We start from the raw sequence: 18,535 nt of genomic DNA on the forward strand, positions 1-18,535 counted from the left end.
ATGGGACGGCCCTCTCATACCTACAACCCCTCTTCAAACCCTATGTTCCCTCAAGATCTCTGCTCTCTACATTCATAGGGAAACTGACTGTCCCAACCCGATGGGGTCGCTCTTCTCAGACACGATCCCTGTCTGTAATGGTCCCTCAGTGGTGGAATGAGCTCCCCATGGGGGTTAGGACGGCAGAATCACTGCCCATCTTCCAATGCAGAATGAAGACTAAATTCTATAGACTGCATATCAGTTCCACTTCTATCCCCACCCCCTAACACCTGCTACTTCTTGCATTTGATGCTAATTTTATGTGTAGTATTATGATGTATTATGAATTTGTGTTCTGGGACTGTTGTTTCATAGTATACTTGCCTTTTGTCAGAGTGCAAAAGTTAACTTGTGGTAGGGCTTGAATAGTGTTATGCTCACACTCACTGGTCTGGGAGTGTTGTGACCCTGGTGTGACACTGTTGTTGGTTTAAATTGAATGGATATGTTCTTATACACTTATGTGATGGAAAAGAGCATCTGCTAAATCCACGTAATGTAATGTAACGTAACTTAATATTAACAGAGCATACAGATAACCCCTGTACACCGCTAGAAATGTAACAATCCCCCACTTAGGGGTAAAGGGTCTGGTCTAACTGTATGATGTGAACGGGCTTTTAATGTATAAAAATAATCCAAAACAAAAGCAGGTACAGATAGAACAAAGAATGAAAGGCAGGCAGTCAATACCTGAAAATCATGAGTGATTTCTGTCATTTTCTGCCAGTAGGGGAGAGACAGCCATTCATGTCCATACCTACGTGTTGTGAACGCACACACACAGACACACAGACACACACACACACACACACACACACAGACACACACACACACACAGATATATGAATCTGGCACATCATCTCTCGCTGAGCCTTCTGAATAAGTTGTTGTCCTTGCCCTCGCAGAAAAGCTGACTGCCTCGTTTCGGCCGGGTGCTGGTGTATGAGCTATTGATGGGTTTTCTCCCTGTAAGTGAGCGCTCATGTTTTAGTGGGTCAATATAGTATTCCTGTGGCACGGCTGAGGACAATAACATGGGCTGTAAATACTGCGCTCTCCTCTCGTGCTGAGGATCATGACTCCAAACGAGGACCTGTGCTTCACAAGGATGAACAGCTCTTTCTGTGTTTCGCAAGGAAAGCAAAAAAAATTCCCTCTCCGTTATAGAAATGATGTCTCATTAATAGATGAGGTGTGATTACTATGGTGTTGTGACAAAATAAAAACAAAAACTATACCATAGGATATATGCATGTGTGTTTTTGTGTGTATGTGTTTGTCTGATGGTTCATTTCAATGCAGAGAGTCAACATTGAAATCGTGCCAATTCAGTCTAATCAGAGTTCTTTAAATATTATTAAATTATTATTTTAATAAGCTCAATAATGTGTAAAATGTGCATGAGGCTGCACAAGTGAAGATATTCCTGAGGTAAAGGGTTCTTAAGGACATTTGTAAACAACCACTCCATTCCAAGAGTGTGCATGTAAATAACAAAACTAAACAGCCTGTGAAAGTAGAATGATGAATTTCCACACAAAGCGTGAAGGTTGTGGTCGAGGTGGTTATAGCAGCACATTATTTGGCTTGGATCCGATGAAGAGATCACACCTGGCCTGCAACCTGGTGGTAAGTTGCATGTTTATTTACATTTACATTTATTTATTTAGCAGACGCTTTTATCCAAAGCGACTTACAAAAGTGCACACAGTAGGTACAGCGACAGTACGGGGACAGGATGTGTACAGTTCCACAATGAGACAGTTCTCAGCTGAGAGCAAGGTCTGTTTGAGGACGCGGTACTATCAGATTTGTACAATTACAGCCTAAAGGGCAACTAATATGATACACTTTCGAACGGCAAACTTCAACAACTTCAAACGGCACAATGAGCGTCAGGGTAAAGGCGGCAACAAGAGACAAATTTAAAAGCACAATTTAAAAAGCACAGCAATTTACGACAGCACTGATGGGCGGGGGGGGGGGGGGGGGGGCAGCAATTGTGTGCTGGGTCAGTCCAGGTAGTCTGAAGAGGTGCGTCTTCAGGCCCCGTCTGAAGGACTGGGGTGAAGAAGCTGTCCGTAGCGAGACCGGGAGTTCGTTCCACCACTGGGGAGCGATGTAGGCGAAACGCCGATGTCTGGCAGAACGAGCACCTCCTGCCTTGACCATGCAGGGAGCAAGGCGTCCAGTTGCTGCTGAGCGCAGGGGTCGGGCTGGTGTGTAGGGCTGGATGAGTTCTTGGAGGTAGGCAGGGGCTGTCCTGTTGACTGCAGAGAGGCCGAGGGTCAGGGTCTTGAATCTGATCCTGGCAGCGACAGGAAGCCAGTGGAGGGATTTCAGCAGGGGAGTAACATGGGAGAATTTGGGGAGGTTGAAGATCAGTCGGGCAGCTGCATTCTGGATGAGCTGGAGAGGGTGGGTGGTGCATGCTGGGAGGCCTGCAAGGAGAGCGTTGCAGTAGTTTATGTTTTTGGATGGGACCACATTGTCTAGGTTTTATTAATTGCGTAGAGTATGTTTGTAAATTTTCCTCCTGAACACTCATTTGGAACTTCAATAGTAGCCAAAGATGAAATTAGTTAACAAGCATTAGCAATTAGCAACAAGCTAATTCCCAGATAGTCTTCAATGTCTGCAAGCATTGGACTTTACCATTCTGTTTGAATACCTTTTTGAACTATGCTGTATAACAGTGGGGTATCACATGGGCATTTCAAACTGGGCCACTGATTTCTCTCTTCTATCATTTGTCCAAAAGTGTCTATTGCTTCCACAGCATAAATACAGTACATTACATTACATTATTGGTATTTAGCAGATGCTCTTATCCAGAGCGACTTACATCAGTTACAGTTAATTTATTTATTTTACAATGTTATCCATTTATACAGCTGGATATTTTACTGAGGCAATTGTGGGTTGAGTACCTTGCCCAAGGGTGCAAACCGGCAACCTTTTGGTTACTAGTCCTGCTCCTTGAGCACTCTACTACACCACTGCCCCATACTCTACCGCCCCCAAATACAGATCCAAGATAAGGACCTTATGGGGCAAATACCTTCACTACAGTTGCTGTTGTGTTTTCTGTTTTTATTGACTTCCCAGCACAGAAGTCAATAAAAGTCAATAAAACAGTACCGATCAGCTTCAATACACAATCACATTGCATAGGTCAGGTCTGGTCATCCCTGGTTCACTTCCCTGGTTCGCTTCCAGGGTCAGGGGTCACGTCATCGAAATGATACACCGGGTCCTGAATATATCCAGCACCGAAAGACTCAGACCTCCCCTGCTGTGCTCCCCAGTGGGTGGCAGTAGGACTGGAATGGTCTCCATGAGCGAGCCCCTGTTTGCAGCAGCGTCGGATGCCGTGCCGCCCAGCCACTCTGGATGCCTCTTGCACCCTTCTGTGTGTAATTTCCACCCTTCCCGTTGTTTCTGGGGGAGCATCTTCCGGATTGAGGTTGTTTCATCCGGTCCCTGGAGCAGGCCCCTCACCTGCGCAGCTAAAGCAGCGAAGCTCGGTGAAAGAAGACACGGACATCAGTGCCAGGCTCGGCTGGCTGTAACTGAACCAGTGCTTTCTCCTAATTCGCCCCTGCCTGTTACAGCGCCTCCCGTCTCTGTGTCTCTGAGCATGCATTCATCACAGCGCTTTCGGGTTTTTGCGAAGCACCATTTGTTACCGCGGGTTTGTGTCTGTGAAATGCATTTGAGAGGCCTGTCAGGCCTCAGAAATGGGGCCCTGCCGACAAAACTGCCTGCTCTCTGGTGCACGCATTTTTAGTTGGGGATGTTTCACATTTCATCATTAAATTTCTTTCTGCTGTGAGGAGTGCTCTCCCTCTGATGACATGATGCAGTGAGGCCTAGCTTAACCTCTGTCCTGTCAGTCAGTGTCTAACAATCAGTCTGGCTGGATATCACAGCCACACTTTTCTTTTGTAGCGTTTGTTGCCACGGCAGCAGGCAGTTCCACGAAGGAAAGCGAATAAATGCAACTCTTTAAAAGCTTAGTAATTCCCGCGGTACCTGCGTCTGGAAGACTTGAAGCCCAGTCAGCCTGCGGGTTTTGAGTGCGCTCCACTGTGCGGTGCATCAGCTGAGGTTTATCGGTAATTCACGCCTCCAAATCCGAGACTCGACGCGGGTCCTTATCCGCCAGGAAATCACCAGAAATAAACCGCGAGATGCTGTTATGCAGTATGTTTGTGGGAAGTAATGATTCATTTGGCCTTGAGCAACCTGTGGAGATTACAAGGAGAACCCACCCAGGGCTAACTTTCAGAAGATAAGGCGCGTAAACAGTCTCCCGCTCCCTCTGCTTCCTCCGTCCTCTGGCTCCGGCGTGTTTGTTGCTGAAACGATGAAAAGTGACACTTTCTCTTTAGCCGTCGCATGCTGTTTCAAAGTCAAGTTGCTCAGATGATTAAACTCCCCATGGTTTTTATGAGCTGGCCACATTTGTTTGTTTTGGTCCACATTGGCTAATGGCTTAAGGTGGACTGTGATCAGTTAGTGTTTGGGTGGGAGACACGTATATGCATATGTACAGATGTAGGCGTTGTATGCCACACAGGAAAATCACAATGACATCCGCTTATTTTAATTATTTCAACATCTTAGTATGCAACGAGGAGATCTCTTTAAGTGGAAGTATTTTGTCCTTTGCTCAGGAGTACTGTTTGGTTTCTCTTGAGCAGAATGAAGATAATTCTTAACATACTAATACAGACATCACTTCCCATTTTTATTTCCAGAGGTACATATTAATTTACAACAAAAGGAAAAAAGAGCAGTTCTGAAGTATACGTGTTGTGTTCCTGTCATCCTCTGATGAAGGACAAGTGATGAAAATGACAGTTATTTTCTTGGGGGGGCATTCCAAAATTATCCTTTATCACCACTGAGGCATTTTTTTTCAAAGCTTACCTGGCAGGTGAGATACCATGTTCAAGAAGGTGGTCTCCCAGGGTGGTAGTGTGCTGTAGTGGTTAAGGAGCAGAGCTCATGACCAGAAGGTTGCCGGTTCAATTCCCCACTAGAGAACTGCTGTTGTACCCTTGGACAAAGTACCTGACCCCCTATTGCTTCAATACACATCCAGCTCTATGAATGGCACATATAAAATTTATAACCAATGTAAGAGCATCTGCTACATCACTGATTCTCAGTCCTGTTCCTGGGGGCCCCCTGCTCCACACAGTGGCATGTTTGATTAGCTGAGCACACCTGATGTAATCAAGAGCATGCACACTAATTTCAATCAAGTGTGTTTGGAACAAGGATAGATAGAAGATATGCAGGACAGTGGGCCTCCAGGAGTAGTTTTGAGAAATGCTGTGCTACATGACAATAATGTAATGTAAAAGCATTCAGTCACACATTTTAAATGAAGCCTGTCCCTCCTCTTCGTCTGGTCTGTGCGACGCGGTCCGTGACTCGGGCCTCATTTAGGCCTTGCCGTGTTGTTGCGGTGATTGAGTGCTCGCTTCAGCTGAGTCATCCCTGGAGACGGCTCCCAACCGGCTATGACACGCTATGGGTTTTCAATCAAACGCCTCGTGTTCCCGCGTGTTTCTTTTTCGCTCGAGGGAAGCTGCGACTGAGGAGAAGGCAAGGAGGAGTGCTGACTGGACACTTATGCGATGCCCCTCCCCCCATAATTGCTCCCCCAGCTCCCGGCACAATGCTGCGTGTATGTTACACAGAGCCCCGAAGCAACGAATTAGGAGAAAGCCAACCTCCCAGGAGAGGGGGCCAAGCCTCCCCCAACCCCCCTCCCCAGCCTGTGGGGCCTGCAGCTCAATCCTTGGGTGACCTTGAGTTTGAGGTCTTATCAGTTTATGGCTGTGGTAACGGAAGCTTTTATAAGGGGGCAGGAAGCTGTGGTTTTCAAATGGGAGGGAGCGAGGTTACAACAGTTCCGGAACGATCTCGATGCTCAGATCGCTGGAAGGGGGGTTGGTCTATGCAGGACGAAATCTGAAATGACAGCTTATGTGCAGCATGCATTGTGAGAACCAGAAAAAAAAAAAAACACAACAAACTCCCTCACTCGAGATGAAACGCATCTATATGCAGTACAGTGCACTCTGCATTAAAGGCATTAGTCAGTTCTGGGTCCACTCCGCCCTCTCACTTAGCACAGCCCCAGAGTTCATAACGATTCAAATGATATTGGCTCACAGAGTCGGGGCGCCGGGGTCAAATAAATTATATGAAGTGCTTGGCCACCGTTACTGGTGCAGAGAGTAGATAGCACACCCTACCTATACGAGCACGCCTTTCTGAGATTGCGGCAAAGTGCAGAAACAAATGTCTTCTCTGCCTTAATTATCGATGGCAAACGCTCCCCCAATGATTTGTCACATCCTCAGACTTACTGATTTATCTACTTCCACTGTCCCATGCTGTCCCATGCTGCAGACAAGCGAAGCAATCTCTCCCCTGAGTAATGGCGTTATTACTGTTATTCTTGTGCTATCATCACTATCATACGGTAAGCCAGTGTCTGCACTTAGTGCTTTTCCCCCCAAACCCCCCCCCCTCCCTCTTTAGTACATAGGCACCTACTCATTCTGGTCCGAAATGAACCGAGGAGTAAGACCTGTTTCACTTCAGGCCTGCTGAGGCTGTCTAATCCATCAGCAGCCGAGGGGGTGGTGGTGGGGGGGGGGGGGGTGAGAGGGGGAAAAAACGCAAGGCAAGGTGTTTTTCTTTTCCCTGCTAAATCCCTCACAGTCAAACTCATCAACCTGCTCTGCTCTGCTCCGGTGGCGGGGGTTTGAGATTTCACAGGTGCCACAAGTCCTTGTCACGGCACACGGCTATTTATAGGAAGCAGCTGATGGGGTCCCTTTCGCTGAGGTGTCGGTACCCATGCGAGAGGGAAGGAGACCTGTGTGAACGTTTGTGTGAGCGAGGTCTGGTCGTAGGCTGTCCCGGCAGAGGGGCGGGGGTGTTGTAGGAGGGGCTTGGGATTGGACTAGTTTGGTGAGCGGCAGGGGTGTGGTGGTGTATTGGGGGGGTGAGAGTGGATTCAGGATTTCGGTGAGGGGTGGAGGTTGGGAGGGTGGGCATAGTAGGGGGGCTGGGAGTGGACTTAGGAGTTTGGTGAACGGCGGGGGTTGGGGGCGTGGGTGTAGTAGGGGGGTGGGACAGGACTCAGAAATTTGGTGAGGGGTGAGTGGTGGGGGGGCTGTTGTAGGGGAGTGAGAGTGGGCTCTGGAGTAAGGGGCAGGGATTGGGGGGCGGGGTGGGTGTAGCAGGGGGTAAACTTGTCCCAGGCCGGAGCTCCTCTGGGGCACAGGAAGTGCGCACTCTTTCGTTTCCTGTCTTTCTGCACTGTTTGTCTAACGCAGAGGGACAGCCTTTGTTCAAGGATCTCATCAAAGAAACCTGCAATCATTCCTTCCTTCAATTAAAAAAAGAGGGAAGAGAGAAAAAAAGACTGGGTACAGGGAAATCTCAGGGCGCTGCAGTTCGTAGAGCGTGTGCTCTGTGGAAATGTGCATCCTGTTGGCGTGCTGGCACAGCTGCTGGGAGAGACCTCGCGTGCAGCCCGGGCACTGGCACGCCTCTGGTGGAGTCCCCGGTGGATCTGCTGTGTCTGAGATGTGTGTATGCATGAGTGAGTGTGTGCGAACATATGTATGTGCTTGTATATGAGTGAATAAGTGTGTGTGTGTATGTGTGTGTGTGTGTGTGTGTGAGTGAGTGAGTGTGAGTATGCACATGTGTGAATGAGTGTAAGTATGTGAGGATAAGTAGTGTGTGAATGTTCATGTGTGTGACTGAGTATGTGTGAGTGAGTGAGTGTGTGTATGTTTGTTCATGGATGTGAGTGTGTATGTGTGAATGAGTATGAGTGTATGTATGTTTGTATGTCAGTGAGTGTGTATAATATGTGTGTGTATGTGCATATGTAAGAGTGAGTGTGTGAGTATGTGAATGAGTGTATATGTGGGTGTAGTCTGAGTATGTGTATGTCCGTGTGTATGTGTGAGCATGTGAGTGTCTGTGTGTGTGTGTGTGTGTGTGAGTGAGTGTGTATGTGCACGCGTATGCTGGGCTCCCACAGTGAGAGGAGACCTCACATGTGGCCTCTGGAGTGACATACGGTCTCGAACAGCGGGGTGTCTGCATGCACAGGCAGGCGCAGCTTGACCCCATTTCTGGGCTATTTATACCTGTGCCAATGCCATCGATCTGTTTACGCCGCGCAGGTGTAATGAATTCACGCCGGTAGCCGCCTGTTGGCTCTGGGATTAAAGGAGGTCAGGTTCAGAACAAATGCCTTTAATCCAGGGAACGGATGCTGTGCAGCTTTGTGCGTTTTACTCTGACAAGACGCTTTGTCTTGGGAGTTATACCATTAATTTGGTCAATGAATAATGTTTTCCCCCCTCTCTAGACGACGGCTCTTAAACTTTAGTTGAAGTGTTATGAAAAAAAAGTCTTACGCAAGTGTACAATAATACAGCATGAGGGATCATGCAGTCCTGTTGGAATTATTCATGCGCGAGGTTGACTCTGCAGCTATTGGGGCACAGGTGTCACCCAGGGGAAGCTTCTGAACGGTCTTGGGGTGACTGGAACAGCAGCACAGGGGGACTAGACTGGAACAGCAGCACAGGGGGACTAGACTGGAACAGCAGCACAGGGGGACTAGACTGGAACAGTTTGACGTGTGTGCTGACAGTGGGTTCAGAATGGTCCTGCTGCACATTCCAGTAAAAGACACCACGATGTGTGGTGTGTTCTGGACTCAGTCAATGCTGCCAAATTGGCGGCTTTGTCACTACATTTAGCATCTTCTCAGACCTTCTTATCAGCTTTACCTCAAAAAGCAAACAACAACAAATCTAGCAACTTTTCCGGAAAACAGCAATGAATGCTGGCGTTCAGACTTCATATGCATTTAGAGACAACTGACGAGGCAGTTTGAGCCACTTGCCAATCACAGGAACAACAGCACAATCGCAACCCCTCCCTCCTCCAATAGAGAGTGATAGGAAACAATTCTATATAGGAAACAATTCTATGCTTGAAACACACTCTTTACCTTATGTAAATAACTGCAGGATGATGTTAATGATATCAAAATTAATGCATGATGTCATCTGGTGACATTTGAGCATCCAATGGCTACTTTCATTGGAAAACAGCTGGTAACACTGCACCCAGGCTGGTGCTACTTATTGGTGGTGGCCAAGGTGGGTGACTCCCTCTTTGCTAGAACACCTCTTTACTAAGGTGCCAAATAAATGAAATCCATTTTTATTATTACTACTACCACTACTATTATTAGTCTGAGTATCATAATGTGTGCTCAGGCATGGATATCAGGCACGAATATCTTAAAACTGTGAAGCTGTGCCAGATCAAATCAAAGCTGCCAGAATAACACTGAGGCTTTTTTGTCCCGCCTTGCCTCTCCAGAAGCGCTGTTGCCTGTGCCAGAGTGACATCTTGAATCTGAGCCACGCTTTCTCAGAAATAATCCTGGAGTAATTATGACAAGACAATCTTATCCCGGCGCCCACGGCGCCCGGGGGCCAGGGCGACACCATTCCCTGCCGACATCACGCCATGCTGTGCTGCGCCATCCCCGGGGTGGAACGTCTCAGCGCGAAATGACCGCTGTTCCCCCGGCGACAAGGGAGAAAGAGTGTGTTAATCCCCCTCCAGGGGAGATTCTCTGGGAAACTCTGTGCTGAGCAGACTTCCTGGATATTGCGCATGAAGTGAACAATTGTGTGTTTTCTTGGTAAGAGCTTCTCTGGGAGGGGCGCCTACGTAAGAACTGTGGAAAGTGTTCATAAGCTATATGTGGTGCCATTGTGAACACTACACAGGCATTTATCAAAGCCTATGCCTAACATCATAAGCTGTCATGGGGGTGTATCCCTGTTCATACCATAAGTGACACTACAAATATACCAAATCAGTGTCATGGTAATATCTCCTATCGCAGTTCGCACACATTTTTCCATACTGTAAGTGACACTTCCAGTATGAGCAGCAATGTGGAACAGAGGTACGGAACAATGTTTCTAACCGAAAGGTCACTGGTTCAGTTCTCCTCTGAGACACTGCTGTTGTACCCTTGGGTAAGGTGCTGTACCTAACCCACAATTGCCTCAGTAAATATCTATCAGTATAAATGGATAAAATTATAACCTTCTGTATGTAAGTAGCTCTGAAATAGAGCATATGCTAAATGACAATCATGTAATAATGTAATATACCCATCAGTGTCACAGTAATGTCTCCTGTTCCAGTTCACACACTTTTTCTGAAATGATACATAGTCTTATACACCTCTTATGCAGAGTCCTTTAACCAAATTCCAAAAGAAAGGCCAGGACGAAGGGTTGAATTATTAATGGCAATGTGATTAATAACAAGGGACAAAAATATTATCCAGTGGCAGCTTCAGAGCTGCTGTTGTTTCACGAGTAAAAGAAAAATGGCCGTCATTTACATGAGTTCACTGGTTCCAGTTGAGTGGCTCCATCAATGTTTCCATGTAATCTGGGGACATCTGAAGGGAGAAAGCAAGGCGTAAAACAAGCCAAATTTACACGAGCATAACATGGAGAAGCCATGGGGCATCTGGCATAGGCTGTTCTGTTTATGTTTTAAAAGAAATAATAACAACATCAGGACTTAAAAGGTTCTGTCAGGACACTGATGGTTCTCCGAAGTTTCTTGCATGAGGAGTTCTCCCACCTACAGTCTCCCATTCGCCACAATGGAGGGCCCGGTAGGAGGTCTTGAAAAGACGCAGAAAGGAAAAAAAAGAACATCAAATAGCATACCTTCTCCCTCAATCAAAGCCTTTCGCTGCCTCATTTAGCCTCAGAAACAGATTAAGGAACGCATGAAAAATTGACGAAATGTAAATATAAGTTTCAGGACAGATTTTGTTTTGGAGAAAAAATACAAAGCACAAACTGCAACAGAAATTCGCCTGGAGTACAGAAAGGAACCACGCGAATGATCAGAGAGTTATTATACTAACAGAGCGTGCCTAAAAAACTGTGACGTTGCCCCAGCTCTCAGTTAAAAAAAGAAAAACAATGAAAAAAGTGAAGGAAAAATAAATAATATAATAAATACAATAAAAATATAATAAATAATAAAACAAAACCTTTAAAGTGACAGAAATTACATTATTGGCATTTAGCAGACACTCCCAGACACTACCCAGAGCAACTTACATAGGTTACAGCTGTTACATGTCATCCATTTATATAGCTCGGTATTTACTGAGGCAATTCTGGATAAAGTATGTTGCTCAAGGGTACAGTAGCTGTGCCCTGGCAGGGAATCGAACCAGCAACCTTTCAGTTACAAGTTAGCTCCTTACCACTACGCTGTAGTGCTGGCCTTGTATTATGATTTGGCATAAGAGAGCTGTAGTTTTATTTGCTGTACCCTGTCAGACAATCACACACACCTGCCAGTTTGGCTTGTTGAGTGACAGACTAAAAACATGCCACGCTGAAACATCACAGGTTACATCACCTGTTCTTAGACTGGCAGCTCAACACTAATTACCAATCCCTCCCGCCCAACGGGGACAGGGACATTGCTTTAGCTTGATTTTGCTATGGTTAAACCCTCCACCACATCAACGTTAGATACAGCTGCGCTCTATTTGTAGAAGGCCGCGTTTGGAGCTCCGGTGGCCTTCGGGGTTAACGCAGTCCCACGCTATGCCAAATTTGTCAGGCCGGGTTTTCCGATATGAAGCCGGAGAGCTTCTAGCGGTGGTAGCTGCTGTGGAAGTTTTGTTGCGTGCACTCCACAACCTGCAGAAATTGGTCATTTGGGGATGATGGTTAGATATCTGTTTCACTTACTAGCCCTGACACGTCATCTACTCTGTGACAGCCCCCGTGAGTGCTGGCTGTTATTGTCAGATAGCCTTCCTCCTCCTCCCCTTCGCTCTCCCCCCTTCCCCCCTTCGCTGTGCTCCTCTCCCAGTGCTGAGATGAAATTGTCTGTCAACACCATTAATAATAGAAGTGCAAAGTTGGTTCGACGGCAGGGGTTCTTTGCACGGTTATTTATTCGAAAGCTGTGGAATTTGTGGAATAGTGCCTCCGGTGCAGATTTGTGAATCTGGTCACACACACACGCACACACACACAGATAGATAGATAGATATATCCTGCTCCTGGGTATAATTTTAGTGTCAAATACAAAGCCAAACAATATATTTAAGTATCAGTTTAACAGCTTCCTGCATCTGAAAGCTCTTGGGTACAATGGTGATGGGGTCAAATACAAAACTAAACAGTGTATTTTTAGTGTACATTAAACAACTTTCTGCATCTTAAAGTACCATAGATCCAACATAATGGTGGAAGCCCCAGCTGACATGCCAATCATGTCAATACTGAAGGGATTGGCAGTGATCATTGGCACTGATGCCACCTTGATGAGTACATGTAAACTGGACTGAGGTATTGCCAGGAATGACTGACATAGTGACCCACCGTACAAAAGAGAGTGTGTGATATGAACTGTCTAGAGGCTAACATAAACCATCTCACCGCCAGCTCCACTTGCATGTGAAGACCATGATGCATTGCAGGATGGGGAGGCAGAGCAAAATCAGCTGGGAAAGTGCAGCAACTTACATGTTCAGCTCCATTCCAGAGATGTGAGAGGAGAAGGAGGGGGGAGTACTCCTAGCCCTGTCTCAGAGCTCACCGAGGCAGTGAAAGCGCGGGGTGGGGGGCGTTTTATTCTTTAAACGCATGTGTCAAGTGGATCGGACCGGCGCGTGCTCTTTCTCTCTCGGGGGGGTTTCCCCCCTCAGCTGGGGCTGCTGCACTTTCATCCGACCGACTGTTTTTCCGCACCGCATTAGGGGATGATTCAGTGGGTCTCGAGTTTACCCCTCGACAGGATTAAAGCTGGAAGGCTTCTTATTAACTTTTTGCAGTTTGAGCCCTCTTTTGGGAAACGGAGCATTAAAGCTTAAGAAAAATTATCCACAGCGCCTCTGGATACTCCACCCCTGCAGTGGGAGCCATGTTGGGGTGGGGGTGTTGCGGGGAAAGGGGGGGGTGGTACTGTGGGGAAATGAGAAGTCTTAAGTAGGGATTTACAGCACGAATTTATAAAAACGAGGTTAATAAGGATCCAGCTTTACTTTCAGTCGAGGAAGAGACTGCTGTTGACGCAAAATTGCCCTGCTATGCCACAATACGGATTTATTATAGCGGGGGATGGGAAGTGTGATTTATTCAGTAAACCATCAGCCTTCTGCCTGTGCCATTTTTTTGCTCAGTAACAGTGTACATCACCAGTCAAGGGTGGAACTGTAGTATAGTGGTAAGGAGCACAGCTCATAACCAAAAGGTTGCTGGTTTGATTCCCCACTGAAGCACTGCTGTTATACCCTCAAGCAAGGTTGTTAACCAATGATTTTCCTCACTAAAACTGCAGCTGTATGAATGAATAACGTGTCAAAAGAAAACTATAACCTGTGTAAGTCACCCTGGATAAGAGTGTCTGCTAAATGACAATAATGTAATGTGATTTACTCAGTAAGCCATTAGCTTTCTGCCTATGCCATTTTTTTGCTCAGTAACAGTGTTCAACACCAATCAACAAGCCCCATCCCTCTTTTTTTAAAACAGTGAAAACCTTTGAAAATCTGACAGAGGAATTCAAATAGAGAGTACTCTTCCCCCCAAGCAGCATGTTAGAGACACCAAGGAACCTCAACAAAAGCTGGAGGGTCTGGTGTGTTGCCATGGGGACAACAACAATGATGATGATGGCGATGATAACTCTCCTCTCTCTCTCTCTCTCTCTCTCTCTCGGTTCTGAGAATGACCAGAGATAACCCCCGGTTCCTGAGTGACTGTCACGCTGCCGGTGAGGGCGTCTTTATCTGTTGGAAAACAGAAGGTGTATGTAGCACGCACAACGCCGAGAGGCCGTACCATGTGTGATCACAGCGGCCATGCTTACGTGTACGCTAATAATGCAATCTGAATACGATTACCACAATACTTGGGGTTAGGCAGAAGTCATGCAAACACTTTACTTTGATTATTTTAATACTTCAATGTAAATATCTACATGCTTAAATATTTAAATGTTAATTAATCATTAAGCTCCTGGTCACGGTGAACATAATCACAGTAGGATACATTATGTGCTCTGATATTATTTGCATTGTTGCTGGACTGCTGTAAACACCTTAATCACACTTCTTGGTTTGTATTAAAACTATGCAGAGGGAGAGATAACGAGCAATAATTTTTTTTAATAATGTTACAGATAATGGTGATGCTAGCTAGCTGGTAAGCTGTGTCTACCAGAAGGTGAATGGGCAAAAGCCAACTACTGCTAGATGTCTTGAAGGACATGAACATTATTAGACATGTAATAATAATGCAGCATGGTTTTTACGGCTATAGATATGGCTATAGCTGGCTACTTCACCTTAATGGAGGGACGAGACAGGGAACAGGAGCAAGGCAGTTTGCAATGTTACTCTGGGGCCCCCCTCCTGTTACCCCCCCCCTTTCTTCACTCTTTCATGGAATTATCTGTTATTTACATGTAAATTGGAATATTTGGGAAACAACTCTTTTTGCAGAGACATTTAAATGGGTTAATCTAACTATTGTCTTTTTACAGTATTAGCAATAATCTCATTGTGTGCATGTAAATGTAGCCTTAGTGTTATGGTGCTGTACCCTTTTGCATCATTGCTGGTACACACTGCAGCTTTGACTGGGGTCTCATGCCTCAGTGCAAGATCAATAGCCTTGTGCATTTGCTTATTTATTGCAGTTCAATATAAAATTTTCAGAACCTGAAGCCATGGTGAGCAGTACACAATGAGGTAAGCAGGAAAACAATGGCATTCTGGGAAGGACAAAACATGGAGGCTGAAATTGTCTCAAAACGGCCTTCTTCACATCAGAAACACAATAGATCTTAAAAACCTCTTTGCCGCTGGTTTCCATAGTATTTAAGTATCTGTATCCCTCCCTCTTGACATCAAGTGTTTCATTTTCTCAGCTATGAAAGTAAAATGGTCACAACCACGCACAGCTGAGATAGAACAGCATGTCCGTTGGGTGAATGAGATTCTAACTTACATTCCAACTTTTACAGAGAATGATTTTAAGCTTATTTTTCCAAGCCTATATAATCTTAAAGTGCGAGAAAGATTTTCTAATTAAACCAAGCTTTATCCAACCCCCACCCCCTTTCCAGCCCCCCCCCCCAAAAGTAACAATAAGAATCCAATTAAAGGACAAGCACGAAATTTGCACGGAGCCAAACTCGTAAGTGCTTTGTGCTTCAAAAGGGGCCACCTGGGTGAGAAGGGGAAATGTGTCCTGTGATACGGGAGGAAAAAAGCTTTGATGCGCTTCAAATGGGCACAGCTGTCCTAATTAATGAACCAACCAATACTGCCACAAAGAAATCCTTCTGCCACTCCGTCTACAAGAAACAGATGGTCGATAAGTGGGTTGTGGTGCAGAGAGGCTTCACGTGAATGCCGCAGGCGTCACGACGCGCACGGCCGCAATGTCACCGTCAGGGTCACGTAGCGGGGATGGAGGACTCCGTTATCCAATGCTCGTCAATCACGGGGTAAAGGATTGCGTGGTGATTGCTGGGGAGAGGCCAATCAACAATCAGTGCACAGACACATCTTGGGTAGCTAGCCGTGTTCTGACACATAAATGCAAATGGACATTACATTAAATGCACTTAGCAGATGCTCTTTTCCAGAGTGATTTCCATCACAATAGAACATAAGTGTATCCATTCAGTTTAAATGAGCAACAGTGTCAGACCAGGCTCACAACACTCCCAGACCAGTGAGTGTGAGCATAACACTATTCAAGCCCTACTGCAAGCTAACTTGAGCACTCAGACAAAAGCCAAGTATACTACAATACAACAGGTCCTAGAACACAAATTCAAAATACATCATAATACTACACATAAAGTTAACATCAAATGCAAGAAGTAGCAGGTGTTAGGGGTGGGGATAGAAGTGGAACCAAGATGCAGTCTATAGAGGTGGGTCTTCATTCTGCATGGGAAAATGGCCAGTGATTCCACCCCCGTAGGGAGTTCATTCCACCACTGACAGACCAGAACAGACAGGGATCGTGTCTGAGAAGAGCGACCCCATCGGGTTGGGACAGTCAGTTTCCCTATGAATGTAGAGAGCAGAGATCTTGAGGGAACATAGGGTTTGAAGAGGGGTTGTAGGTATGAGAGGGCCGTCCCATTCATTGTCTTGTATACCAGCACCAAGGTTTTGAACTTGATGTGAGCGATAACAGGAAGCCAGTGAAGTGAGATGAGGAGGGAAGTAACTTGAATATGTTTAAGGAGACTGTAGACAAGTCGTAGCGCTGCATTTTGGATTAGTTGTAGGGGTTTGATTGCACATGCAGGAAGGCAAGCAAATAGGGAGTTGCAGTAGTCCCGGCATGAGAGGACCAGGGCCTGAACTATTAGCTGTGTTGAATACATAGTGAGATAGGGGCAGATCCCTAGGGGTGGGGATAGAAGTGGAACCAAGATGCAGTCTATAGAGGTGGGTCTTCATTCTGCATGGGAAAATGGCCAGTGATTCCACCCCCGTAGGGAGTTCATTCCACCACTGACAGACCAGAACAGACAGGGATTATATCTAAGAAAACAAAATTATGTTCCAGCGCCCCAGCACACGTGAACACTTCATGTAACATCTCTCAGTGCTTAAATCAGATTGTAATTTGCGTTTGAAGAGAGGTTTGCTCTGTATGTGTGTGTGTGCGTGTGTGTGTGCACATGCGCGCGCCCCGAGCTCTTCCCCTCCTGATTTCCACCCTGCAGGTGAACCCAAACTTGAGAGCTCCTTTGCTGATTGCGAGGTTGATTAAGTCCCCCTCTCCTTCTTCTCCCTCTCCCATTGGAGCGCTCTTGATCACCAATCACGGGCTTCGGATTAGATCACATGGGATTGACTTAACTTCAGTTTTCAAGGACGTTTTTCCCTCAGACTGCATTCAGCGTGCCCCCCTGTACCCCACTGGTGGCCCCGTGTAAGGCCCCAACACGTACCCCACGTAATTTAAAACTGAGCTAATTAATGGACTTAATGGACTGAACTGCAAAAATTATTCTTTAATGATGTATAATGCAGTTATCAATGGTTAATTAAGCATTTATAACAGCAATCTATTCTAAACTGTTACCGAGAAACTAATGAATCACATCCAGTGTTGATGACACCATCATAATCAGGGTATCAAAGAAAGTTTTAGTCCTGCTGTAATTGAACCTTTTTTGAAACTATTGACATACTCTTACTCAATACATGTGCAAGATTAAATATTGTATATGTTTCAATGGTAAAACTATAGCATGTATACTTTTCTCCAAGGAATTACCTGAAGGACAAAATCCTCAAGGCTTCAATGGATGCATTTGCCATAGCTAATATGGTCCAAGCATTGGAATATATTAAAATAAAGCAACATTAAAATCAGCACAAGTGAGGCCAATTAAGGAAGCTTGTTAAAATGCAATGAAAAAAGATTTTTAAGGACACTGCCACACAACAAAGCATATCAGTGTCATTTAAAGTGGCAGCTTTCTCTTAGAGGTGTTTGTTTATTTCATTCTTTGGGGGAAGAGCATTATCCCAACAGGAAGTGTACAGTTTTATGGTATTCTGCTCAAACACATATCTTTGAATGTTCAGCTAAATTAAGGTCATACATTTGAGAGGTAACCTGAGGATGTGAGACACGTTTAAGAACAGTCGTTGGAAAGGGTACCACAGATGTACAATGGCTGAATGCTAAATCTGAGAAAGAATGTAAATGATGGTTTCCTGGATTGCCTGGGTACCCTGCGAAAGGCATTTATATCTGGCCTTTGGGAGACTCTGACATACATGATAGGATCATAATCTGAAGGGGTATTGATACAAAGATAGCAGACACTCAGAAGCAGAATGAGGTTAAGTTATGTGCAGAGATGTGAATGATGGTTATATTGAGAGAACTGAGGCTGGGACAGAGGAAAGAGATGTACAGAGTTAGGCAAACACTGAGGAATGGGTCCGGCTACATACTGAGGAGGGAGAGCCTGCATCCAGAGAAAATGATTAGGTTGTATTCAAATAAATGAGGCTGGTTTATATACAAACACAGATGAATTGTTCCTAGGCTGTGTTCAGACACTAAAAAATGGGTCGAGATCTATCCAGGGTAATTTTCTGGGTTATAGACACAGGAGTGAGGCTAGATTATCTACAGGCATGGAAAACTGGGTGAGGTTCTTGGCGGAGTTAAATAAGGTCATATGCATACTGTAATGAGTGAGGGTGGATTCCAGTACAATATCAGAGGAGAGTGTCTGGAAGACTAAATGTGATGGCAACATGTGGAGATGACATACAGGCACAAGCAAGACTGAGACTCACCGG

The sequence above is a fragment of the Megalops cyprinoides genome, chromosome 2, assembly GCF_013368585.1.
Source record: "Megalops cyprinoides isolate fMegCyp1 chromosome 2, fMegCyp1.pri, whole genome shotgun sequence".
Taxonomy (NCBI): domain Eukaryota; kingdom Metazoa; phylum Chordata; class Actinopteri; order Elopiformes; family Megalopidae; genus Megalops; species Megalops cyprinoides.